This window comes from Dryas octopetala, chromosome 7 (assembly GCF_963921425.1).
Source record: "Dryas octopetala chromosome 7, drDryOcto1.1, whole genome shotgun sequence".
Classification (NCBI taxonomy): domain Eukaryota; kingdom Viridiplantae; phylum Streptophyta; class Magnoliopsida; order Rosales; family Rosaceae; genus Dryas; species Dryas octopetala.
Window position 1 is genome coordinate 8,388,410 of NC_141372.1, and position 12,170 is coordinate 8,400,579.

The 12,170-nt window shown below is 33.3% G+C and overlaps 1 long non-coding RNA gene across 1 annotated transcript; it reads left to right on the top strand.

Moving 5' to 3' along the window:
* Positions 1 to 744: 744 nt before the first annotated feature.
* Positions 745 to 2,196, top strand: LOC147279321 (uncharacterized). Its single transcript, XR_015123599.1, has 3 exons — positions 745 to 1,129; positions 1,829 to 1,934; positions 2,057 to 2,196. It is a non-coding gene; the product is annotated as an uncharacterized LOC147279321 (long non-coding RNA).
* The last annotated feature ends 9,974 nt before the right edge of the window (positions 2,197 to 12,170 follow it).

The window sequence follows — 12,170 nt, forward strand, 5'->3', positions numbered from 1 at the left end:
TTCATTTAAGAGAAATGATGCAAAACCCTGAATTTCTTTGTCAGTTGGCTTCTCCTGAGAATATTCAGGTATATTAATTTAGGGTGCTTAATATTTTGACACATGCATGTCTCTGTCTCTGTCTCTCTGTCTCTCTCTCTCTCTCTCTATCCATATCTATCTATTTATCTATCTATCTTGCACTTGCACATGGATCCAACAAACAGAACTCTGCTCTCTCAAAACTCCTTACCTACTCTTGAAGTCCTACTTGGAATTTTGAAGTTTTTGTTTGCCTAAACTATCCAATTCACATGAGTCTTGTCAATTGATTAATTATTGATATTAATATATATATTGATTAATTATTGATATGTATATATAATAAATATATATACATAGATAATACTTGCCTACAGTTTCCAAGAGCTTTCCTACCATTCATTGTTGATATTATTTTATACTGTTAATAGTGTTCCCTGTTTAGTTCTTGTAAATTACCAACTAGATCTGTTTATGTTAATTATTTTGGCACCTCTTTGATGTTGCTCTAATTTTCTTGAAGCTTCCTCATCCTCTTACTGACTTGTTAATTAATTTCCTTGTTTTAAGGCTTCAAGGTTGAGAAACACATAATTGAAATAAAAGCAACTGAAGCAGAGTTTGCTAGAAGGAGAGAAGCTAGTGAGTTAGAAGTTGAAGCTAGGACAAATGAGATTTCCTACATAAAATGTTTTTTTTTTTTTAAAGCTAGCATTTCTCAAACAGTAATTGGATTAAGGTTTCAATATAGACTTTGCTGCAGTTTCCACCTAATTTGGTTGCAGATCCAAAATATTTGATGAGTGGGCATATTAAAATTTGTCCTATATACAAGAAAGTAAGAAACTCATTGCAGCAAGACTTAGAATATATATGGGTGTACTATTAAAGTTCCTTATCTTAACATTAGTTTGTAGGGATATATTTGTATATAATACAATGAATATAAACCACCTTATATATGATATTCATTTGTGGATGGCTTAGCAGAGACAAAGATGGAAGAGTTCATGTTATTTCCACAAGATGCAGCTTAATTAGGAGTGGTTATTCTAAAATATGTAGATTGCAGCAATCATATGTTCCAGATTACTTGAAACATGTGGAGGTGCATGCTCTCTCTCTCTCTCTCTCTCTCTCTATCCCTCTATGTCTTGCATCTTTCTAGTCTGTTTGATTTCCAGTGCTCTCAATTAGCAGCAGATTTAGTAGATTGTGCTAGTAATCTTGTCACTAACACATGATAGGAAGATTACCCTGCATGACTGGAATTGAAAAATAAGTTTGTAAATATATGACTTCCTTAGAAAGTAAAGCAGTGATAAAATTGTAACTAAGTAAGACACTTGAACTTTCATGGCATTTATATAAATGAAGGTGAGCTTTTGTTTACTGTCCAAAGAGGTGTTGGATATGGAAGTGCAAGAGTGGCATGTCCAATTTATATTGTTTGTACATAATGGTGTCATTTGTATAATATATATGTTTGTATATATTGTTTTCATTTATATCTAATTTAATATTAAAATGTTTTTAACTTCTAATTTTAGTTCTGTTTTTTTTTTTATTCAAAGAAAATGATGTAAGCCAAGTCAATGTGCTAATTTGAACTTTACTCCTTCGAAAAGCTTTTTTATTTATTGCTTGCTTATGTGCTAATTTGTGGGAAAGAGTCTGGTTTTGGGCATCATTATGGGCGTTCTTACAAATCTGTTTGTTTCTATCAATTTGTGGGAAAGAGGTTCATCCAACCATCATTATGTGGATAATTTCTTACAAATCTGTTTGTTTCTATCAATATATGTAGGTTGCAGAGCACATGGTCTATCTCTCTCTCTCTCTCTCTCATCTTTCATCTCTCAGCCTTTTGAGTCCTATATTCTCAATGTGAAGGTTACTCTATGTTAAACATGGTATTATCTAGGATCTAGTTTCTGTTATGTCTTTTTAATCATTAATCTTTCTAGTTTTCTTGTTAAGATGGAATAATACTCCAGAGTCTAATTTGTTAATATGTTGGTATTATTTTTTGCAGGTTTAGGTAGATAATCCTTGGCTCATGCTCCATTTTTTCTAATGCAAGTGGTATGCAAAAAGATTTTTGCATCCTAATGTTGTACGTAGTAGCATATGATTATATTTAGACCAAGTGTTGCTGCCATTTCAATATTTGTAAACCGAGAGCTTGAAGGTAAGGCCCTAACCCTAGCTTGTATTATGCTCTTAGTTGGTTGTAATTGTGTGTTGTTGTGTGAAAAGGCCAAGCTTTTTGACAGAAAGGCTTTGATTTTCATGGAAACTACACAATCTGCCTACATTGCACAGTTTTGACCTTGTGTCATATTTCTGAAATTCTGAAGTGTTTGACAAGGCTTTTGAATTTGGTTTTTGGACCATTTAAACTAGACATCTCAACAATAATTTCAAGCTCTGAATCACTGAAATCCGATTTGAGATGTATTTTCTATGATTTTCTAAAATTGATTCTGTTTTGCTAGAAAATGACAGTTTTACTACGCAGTGCATTATTACGAGTTTGGTTGCACCATTGTGATTTTGAGTAGTGCTTTTGACCTGATACTTATGGAACAAGTACTAGACATGTTCAAGAGTGTTTTAAATAAAAAATCTTATGAATTGAAGCTATGTTTGAATGATTTGGTACTTTGGGTCTAGTTTGTAGCATTCGACAGGTTTTGTTGGTTTTGATTTGGTGAAATTTACATGCATGAGTGATAATTTGGGTAACAAATCTGATTTGAGTATTGGTTTGAGCTTTTGCATGTGTTGGCTGCCAATATGTAAATATTAATGCACTTTTTTATAATGTTTTCAGTGGAGTAACTCGAAGTACAAGCGAAGCGGTTACACATAAGAAAAATTTGATGAAATTCGAGTTGAATGGGTAGAGTTTGTTACCCTCAATAATATTTAGACTGACATGCATGTTGGTATAAATCTGGTACATGTTTTGAGCATTTTGTGGATATGATCGAGCTGTCCAAAAACTTTATATCTTGTACGAGGATATAGCTGCAGTATTGAGGATGGAGGAACTTTCAGCAACCTGCATAGCTGTGTACATGAGGTCAGTGTACTCTTTGATTCATCTACATTGTTTTTTTTCCTCATAAACTGTTGTGATACAAATGGATGCTTGAAAATTGTTAGGTACCTGTACGATAGGCTTATCGAATCCAACATGGCTGAAATGGTTGGTCTTGTGGACCCAGCACGTGTCTCTGTGGGAATTGGAAATTCAGAGAATAGATCAAAGTACCTAGTGTGCATCATTTAGAACTAGCCATGCCTTATATTTTGTGCAGATTTTTGAAGTTTCTTAGGGGGGTTAAAAATGGATTAGCTAGCTAGGGTTATCCCTACTTGTTGAGGGATTTGTAATTTATTTTTGTTAACTTGAATATGGTTGAAATTGGATGTTGGAAATATTGTATGAGAATGTTGGATGAAATTGATTGAAGCATTTAAATTGTACAAATTGGATGGTGCATGTTCGAATTTTTATATCAAATATTTGACAGGAAAAACTGATATCTAACAATCCATTTTAATTTTGTTTTTTTTAATTAAAAAACATTTACAATATCCGTTCAACACTGATATCTAATGTCTTAAATCTGATATTTATACAGGCATATACATCGGAAAAAAAAAATAATAGCGATATCTAATATAATTTTTATATCACATGGTAGCTCAAACATGATGTTTAAAAGACTTATAATATCTGAAACAACGGACAAACAGATATCTAATCTATACAGATATATCGGTTTTATTTAAAACTCTGATGTGTTAACAATATTAAATATCGCTTTAATAAAAAAAGTGATGTAACAACTTACCAAACATAGCTTTTGCTGAGTTTACAATATCGAAAAATATAACCAAACCGATATGTAATATACACTTTAATGTCAGTTATTAAAAAACTAATGATATTGAAAGTACATTACATATCGGAATCCATTCATGTAGATAGCGGAAACTTGAAAATTCGATATATATTAATTATTAACAATATCGGAAATTCAACAAATAGGATGTCTAAGTTTTTATAAACATCGGGTAAAAACCGATATTGAAAATAGGGTACATTAGATATCACGTCTGCCCTTATCGGTCGCAAACCTAATAGACATCAGTGTTCCACTGATCTCTAATGGGGTACTTCCTAGTAGTGTCGGGCTTGAATTATAGAAGCCCAATAGGGCTTTCGGGCCGAGCCGGGCCGGGCTTGGGCTTTAATACACAAGCCCAAGGCCCGCCCATCGGGCTTTGGCTTGCGGGCTTGGAGGGCCGGGCCGGGCTAGGCCCGAACGGGCGGCCCAAAATGGGCCCAAAGCCTATTTAGACACATATATATCTTCAAAAAAAAAAAAAAAGGATTTTGGCTATATTGTGATTTGAACATGAGACCTCACATAATAAGCTTCAACTCTCAACCAACTGAGCTGACTAGTTTATTTGTCAAGTTTGTAAATCATAACATATTTAATAGCTCTTTCGTTTATTTACTTCAATAAATTATTAATATACTTATTAAGTTATTATATAATACTATTATGTTAGTAATAGTGTAATACCATAAATAATAAACTTTTAAAATTATATACAACATTACAACTATAATAAAACATAAATGTACATATATATTATTATATATTTTATTACATATTTTTATAAACAAACGATGCAATTGTGTTGTCAACGATACAAACCGTTCAAATTTTAGTTCCTCACTCAAAGATAATTTGTGCAAAAAATTAGCTCAATCGGAGATGTAAAAGTGACATAATGGTGGTCAAATTAATGAACGATCGTGGTTTTTCTAATGATCATCGAATGGGTAGATGAATTTCGATTTAGCCGATTTTTTGTACTGATGATCTTTGACGGGATAATTTTGTACTGATGAATTTCGATTTACCAATACATTTATATTTTATTATACTTGTAATGTTGTATATAATTTTAAAAGTTTATTACTTTATTATTTATGGTATTACATAGTTTACACTATTACTATTTACTAACATTATAGTATTATATAATAACTTAATAAGCATATTAATAATTTATTATAATAAATAAACAAAAAACCTATTAAATATGTTATGATTTCCAAATTGGGCTTTGGGTCGGGCTTTGGGCGGGCCTAAACGGGCGGGCTTCGGGCGGCCCATGGGCTTCAAGGGGATGGCCCAAGCCCAACCCAAGAGACTTTCGGGCCGGGCCGGGCCGGCCAAATTTTCGGGCCAAATCGAACTTCGGGCCTAATGGGCCGGGCGGGCTTCGGGTGGGCTTCGGGCCTTGGGCTTTTTGGTGAGGCCTAATTTATACCACTTTCTACCATCAAAACATTATTATATAAAAATTTGTAAGAAAAATTAATCTTATACACATAGAATGTTACTTAAGACAATTTTCAATGTGCGTGCTCCTATGGATAAGTTGTTTAGAGAGTCTCTTTGATGAGTCATAATCATGATTAGTGTATATATAATAATAATAATGTTACATGAAGATTATATGGTCACAAATTAAAGAGCAATTAAAATATAGGTCCATTGACTTTATGTACTAAATTATAATGTTTTTTCATTTCAACTACTAAAACATTTATGTCATTTCAGTTTAGGTACTAAATTTCAGTTTAGGTACCAACTTTAAAAAACATAGTTTTATCGAACTGTGACTGTCTAACAGTCATAACTTTTTTATTGATTTATTTTTTTTTCAATATTTGCAAGGCTTAAACTTTAATATTTAGTCTTTGGGTTATAGGACTTCATCCCCCAAACCTAAATCAAAAGTATGAAACCCTAAAAATTTTGATTTTTTATAAATTTTAAATAGTCACAACTGTGACTGTTCGACAATTACAACTGTAACTGTTCGACAGTCACAACTGTATAACAAATTGATTTGTGACCTAATTAATGTTTTACTCTAGGTTAGTACCTAAACTAAAAAAAATTAGTGTCTTACTGCTTTATTAAAAAACTATTGATATTTGGTATTTAGTCCTAATTTTCTATTAAAATATTGCATATAAAGTGTTGGTACGATATTGATATTGGCGGACCAATCATTATAACTTCACTTTTCATTATCGGTAGCTATAGCAATTAAGTAACATCGATCATATACCGGCCATTTATTCTTTTGTTCCACGTCATATAATTAAGTATGTTTGTACCCTCCCCCTCCCCTGTAATAAAAAAAAAAAAACGTATGTTTGTATATCCATAACATAGAGAAGTGATCATATATGGTGATCGAGCTAATAGATCAGGAGATGGTCAGAGGAGAAGGAAAAAGTTTTTTGTTTTTAATACTTTTGATTTTTAATCTTTTGAAAAAACTTGATGCATAGGATAGAAAGATCAACATATGATTGTGTTAAAAGAAAATTGAATTTCACTTTATAAGATCTTAACAATATATTCTGCATGTTCATCGATCCTGCATCTCAATCCTGCAGGACCACTAAGATCATCATGGTTTGTTCATTGTAAATATTATTTTTTTTGGCCAGACCGGGAATGAAATTCATTATAAATAGTTAATTGTCAATGTTAGTAATGAACCCATCTATTTGTTTTTTTAATTTTTGGTAATGAACCAATCTATTTGTTATTTATGGTATCAATCACTTTGCTTAAATAGGCTTTATTTGCTCAAGACCATGAGTCCCTGACTCTTCTTGAGGAAGGCTAGGTAATCAGCCCAATTTGCCAGTTATTGGCCCAAATAGTCCATACACCCTTTCTCTTAAGAGTGAGGTTATGCAGACTACCCTCAGCTGCTGAGTTGACCACCCTAACATATTTGTCCAACTTTTTTCCTATTTTATCCTTTACTGCAAAAACATGATGAAATCATCCAAATCTATTCGATACCATGTAAAAATTTATAACTTGATAATTTAATAAGAGGGATTAACCCCAATATATACAGACACAGTCCTAGAATAACTAGGAAACCAATACGTGGTGTGCAAGACATTCAGAACATACAAGGGAAAGACATATAATCCTACAAGGAAGAGGAGTCCTTATGGGCTAAGGCTTCGTGTTTAACAGGTTATCTATCGAAACATCCACTAATGTTCGGCAGATAAATGTCGAATAAACACAAACATTTTGGTAGATAACTGTCGAATGTCTTTTTAATTTCCATTTGGTGGTTATCCACTGAATAATCCACCAATATTCAGCATATAACTGTCGAATAACCACAAATATTTCGTAGATAACTGTCGAATTATCCGACGAACAAAATTGAAATTTTTTGCTTTAAGGGTAAAATTAGAATTTTGAAATAGGGTGCTTAACTCAGCAGTTTAGGGTGGTCGGAATAGTACCACTCTTCTCTTAAATGGGCTTCATCTTCCTATACAATTATTTCTTAGTTGATTCTATGAACACCAAAAAATTTGTTCTGGACCCATACTTAAATATTTTATTGTTTTCAGATTTGTCAATTTTAGTCATTTTGCCGGAGTAAATTTTAGAGCATTCATAAAACTCATCATGTTTTATCTTGAGTTATGTATTCTTTCATAACTGAAGGGCCATTGTCAATGGCCATTTGTTTAGTGGTATCAAGGATTTTTTTTTTTTTTTTTTAAGGAGGAGTTTACAATTTAAATTTTATAAACGATAATTGTTGATTAAGGATATTAATGAAAGAACGCTAATAGATCCTGTAAACTATACATGCACATAGCTCAAATTTTTTTTTTTTTTTTTGAATTTTCTTTTTGGCAATTACTATTGACACTCCCAGTTTGTCATTCTGTACTCCAAATTTAATATTTTATTATTTTGAAATACACACAGAAGAAGTGCAAGATTCCTTATTTCTAACTTTTAAGATTATTGTTATTTTTGGACAAAATAGGGATTAACTTTTTTAGGAAAAAAACAAATAGCATAAATGAAGAGTACTGCAAAGAGTTTACAACCATATATATATATATATATATCATGTAACAAATAGCCCATAAGCCAAGAAGGCCCTAATTAATTCATGGTATACCAATTAAAATTGAATCTTACTTAATCGATCCCTGGTGCCTAAGAGAATGCCACCAATTATTAATCAGTTGCATAATGGCCGGGGACACGTACATTTGGGGGCATCAGGGATACGTACATTTGGCCGGCCATTATGCAACTATTAATAATTGGTGGCATTCTCTCTCTAGTCTCTTCACACTTCTATTAATAATTGGTGGCATTCTCTTAATTAGGCCAAGCATAAACTGTGTTAGCCACCTCCATTATCATTGTCATCGCTACCACCATCACTGTTGTTTCCCCTCCACCATTCCAGCCTATTTGACACTATCACCACCACGTACCGTGTGATAGTAAAGCCATGGCAGCTGAGAAAATGAAGAAGAAGATATTGCAGAGAAGAAAGAGTAGAGAGAAAACAAGAGAAAACTGTTATGGTATATTGGATCTGAATGTGTTGTGTTACAACTGAATGAGTAGGCTTACACAGCTTAATTATATGCTAGTTCTAGAAACTAAGCTTAACGCCTTCAACAACTAAAAAAACTAATTCCTAACTGAATGCTGATCAAGTCATCAAGTTAACACAAGCACATTACGTGAAGCTTACTTTGACCAGCTACATTGACTAGTATATATGCTATCTCTTACACCGCACACCCTCTAGCTAGGCCTCTATTGTCATTTTTCATGATTGCCACTACTACCACCACCACGGCCATCAGCATTACAATTGTTGCCATTGTTATACCCGTCACCAGTTTTACCATTACCATTATCAATCAACAACCACCATTACCATGCACGTACATATACTGTAGTCAGCATTGTCACTTTGTTATATATAATTCATAATATTTCATATCAGGAATGTGAAACTTTATCTTACAATATATAATAATTTAGGTTTCTTCTCCGTTGTCAACTGGTTTTCAGTCGAATACTTCAACCTTTATGATCACTATCACAGCCACTATTGCCATGCGTCCTCACAATTGCTGCCCTCTAAAACCATTGCCACGTACTGCTACAAGCCTACAACTATCGTTGTCAACCAACACCTCGATATCTCTAATCATTGTCGCAAATCCCCACCACTACTAGCTTCATCTATCACTACCAATATTAATGGCATTGCCGTAAATGCCGCCACCATCCACCACCACCACCACCTCTCAATTGTACGTCACCATTGCTGCCACACCATCCAACACAATAGGCAATCAATATCATTAGTGTGGCCATAGTTGTAATTTAACTAAATAAATACACAAGTAATGGAATATAACTTGGTTTATATGTGTACACATTAAAAAAAATAAAAGCATGATCAAATTGGTATATATATATATATGTTTATAATTATATGAATAAAACCATAAAGATCAAATTAGGGCAAAATTTTAACATGAGTTATATAGAATTTCATACTAGCTAGGGTTCTAATTATGCGGGTTTAATTAATTTACTTATTGAGGTTCTTCAACTGGTGTAAACAAAGTTTCAGGTTTGCCAAACACTCCTATGTTTCAAAACTTGCTTACATTACTCTCATTAATGAATTAATGTGAGGCTTGTGAGCTATTAACTTGCGCTCTCATTTGCTTAATGCAAGTTATATATATAATATAGCATCTCAATTAAAATATAGTTTTATGTCCTAAAAAAAAAAGGAGATAATTAATTAAAAAGGATGGAAGTGAGGGGCTTATGAATTAGGGTCGAGGCACTACAAGAAAAATGCCTTTTGGCAACATGTGTTTAACAACGTGCGGCTGTTGCACGTTGCGAAATAAGGTATTTTACAACGTGCCTTTAATGCACGTTGTCATCAATATTATGTAAAAGTATTTAACAACATGCGGGTTTTGCACGTTGTTAAAAGCTTATACTGCAACATGGTCGTGCACGTTGTGAAATTTATTAAATATAACAACGTGTACCGTGTGTTGTTAAAATTAAACTCAGTAATATTAATATAGAGCAAAATTTTATGCAGGAAATCTCCCTCCCCTTTTTATCACTAAAAAATTGAAACCCCTTTTTCACCCAAAAAAAATGGATTCCCTTTCTTCCAAACCCACCACTACTACAAAAGTTGTAATAGATGACACCACTTTTTTGAATGACTTATTTTTTTAATAAGTCATTGAATCATTTTGATTACACTTTCATTCCACGCTTAAAAAAATATTTCAGTTGAAATTATTTCACTTTCCTGCAACCCCATATCTCTCTCTTCTCCCTCTCCCGAGTTCTCTCTTCGATCTGCCACCGTGTAGTAGCGGCTGCGACAGGACCGGCACTGGGCTGCTCGCCTCTTCCTCTCCCTTCTCCCTCTGGTCTCCGTCTCCTCGAACACCAAGCCAAGGAAACCCATTTCGTTCGCCCCTCTCAAAAGCCCAAACTCTAAACCCAGATTTGTAATCTCATTCTCAAATAGCTCTCCCTCCTGCAGCACTACCTCTGCCGCTCCCTCATCCCTCTCTTGCACCCATTTTTGTTTTTCCTCTTTTCTTCTTCTCCTCATTTTGATTCTTCTTCCTTCACGCCCTGCCGAGAGCACAAGCTGCACAACAGGTAATTTTTTTTTCTTCTTTTCTTCTTCTTCTTTTCCACGCCTCTTCTGATTCTACTCCTTCTATGCCTCTTCTTTCCCCTTTTTCTTCTTCTTTTCATTATTTTTTCTCTTCTTTTGCAAATTGTTGTTGGGTTCGACTTGGGTACAATTTGGGTTTGATTGGGTGCTGTTGGAGCTCGATTTCAGGTTGATTTTCAAGTTCTGATGATTATTGGTTTTGGGGGTTTCAGATATAATTGGTTTTAGGTGTTGAATTATTGCAGTGGCTGAGTATGCAAGGTCTCAGGGGAAGACTTCGCTCACCTTTTTTATTTCAGAGGAATAATATGCTGGTCTCCATCTTCAGTTTCATATGGGTCTCCATATTATTATCCCAATCTCATTGGAAATCCTTTACAAAGCTACTAATTGTAGGTATGGTTTCTCTTTGTGCTTTCATATGGTTATTAGTTTTTTTTTTTTCTCAATTTAAAATGGTTAATTGAGCTTTGTTATGTGATCGAATTTTGCCTGGGATTTAAATTTTAATTGGGTGATTTGTTTCTCTCTAGCTTTCTTTCTTTTACATGAGATTTAATTGGTACATTTGTGTTGATTTATATATATGTATATGTTAGATTTTCATATGGAGAATTGTATGTAAAATTTGATGAGGTTTTGTTGAGGCACATAATTTAATTGGCAACTCTTTCTTTCTGAAAATTTTCTCAGGAAAATCATATGAGAAGTTAAGGTACAAAACTACTAGGTCTGCTAGGTTGGAATGATTGCTTAATTCTTGCTGGTGGTGTTTTATGCTCATGTCAGGTAATTATCATTTCCTTCTATGTTATTTTATCTCATGTATTGAGGGAAACAAAAATCAACCTATATTAGTGAAAGTAAATAGTTACTGATCTGAAATTTGTAGACAAAAACTGTTACTATCATTATGTAATTTGCAGATTGGGTGCGGTAGCTAGGTTGATTTTTGAGCCTTGGGTTTAAAAGTTGCATTGGTGATGCTACATCTGATATACCTGGGCATTTTGTTTCTGTATGATGGAGGGATAATGGAGAAAACTAAAACAAAACCATGGTATGCTAATGCCTCTATACTTTTATTTACTCTGCATTTTTCTTGCATTTCATTTTGTGGTGAAACCATGTATTGCTTTTTTCATAAAAGTGGCACATATGACTTGCTATATTTAGTTGTTTACATGAGTTACTTGTTTTTGGGTTGCTGAAGGATTTTCTGTTCTAGCATAATAAAGCTACATGTTTTTTTTTTTTTTTTGCTTACATGTTTTACAGTGTCAAGCAGTATTAAAAATAAATACTGTCTAGGCTTTGTGGATAAATCATACATGCTGACTTAGAGAAAAATGATAAGTGTAAAATATAGAGGATAGTAAATGCTCTAATTATAAGTTTCAATTATTTTTTAGGTGGACTGTTTCTTTTTGAGATAACATTTCAAAATCTTGAGAGTTAATGAAAAATGCAATATGGAAGTAAAGGCCTAGCAACATTCTCTC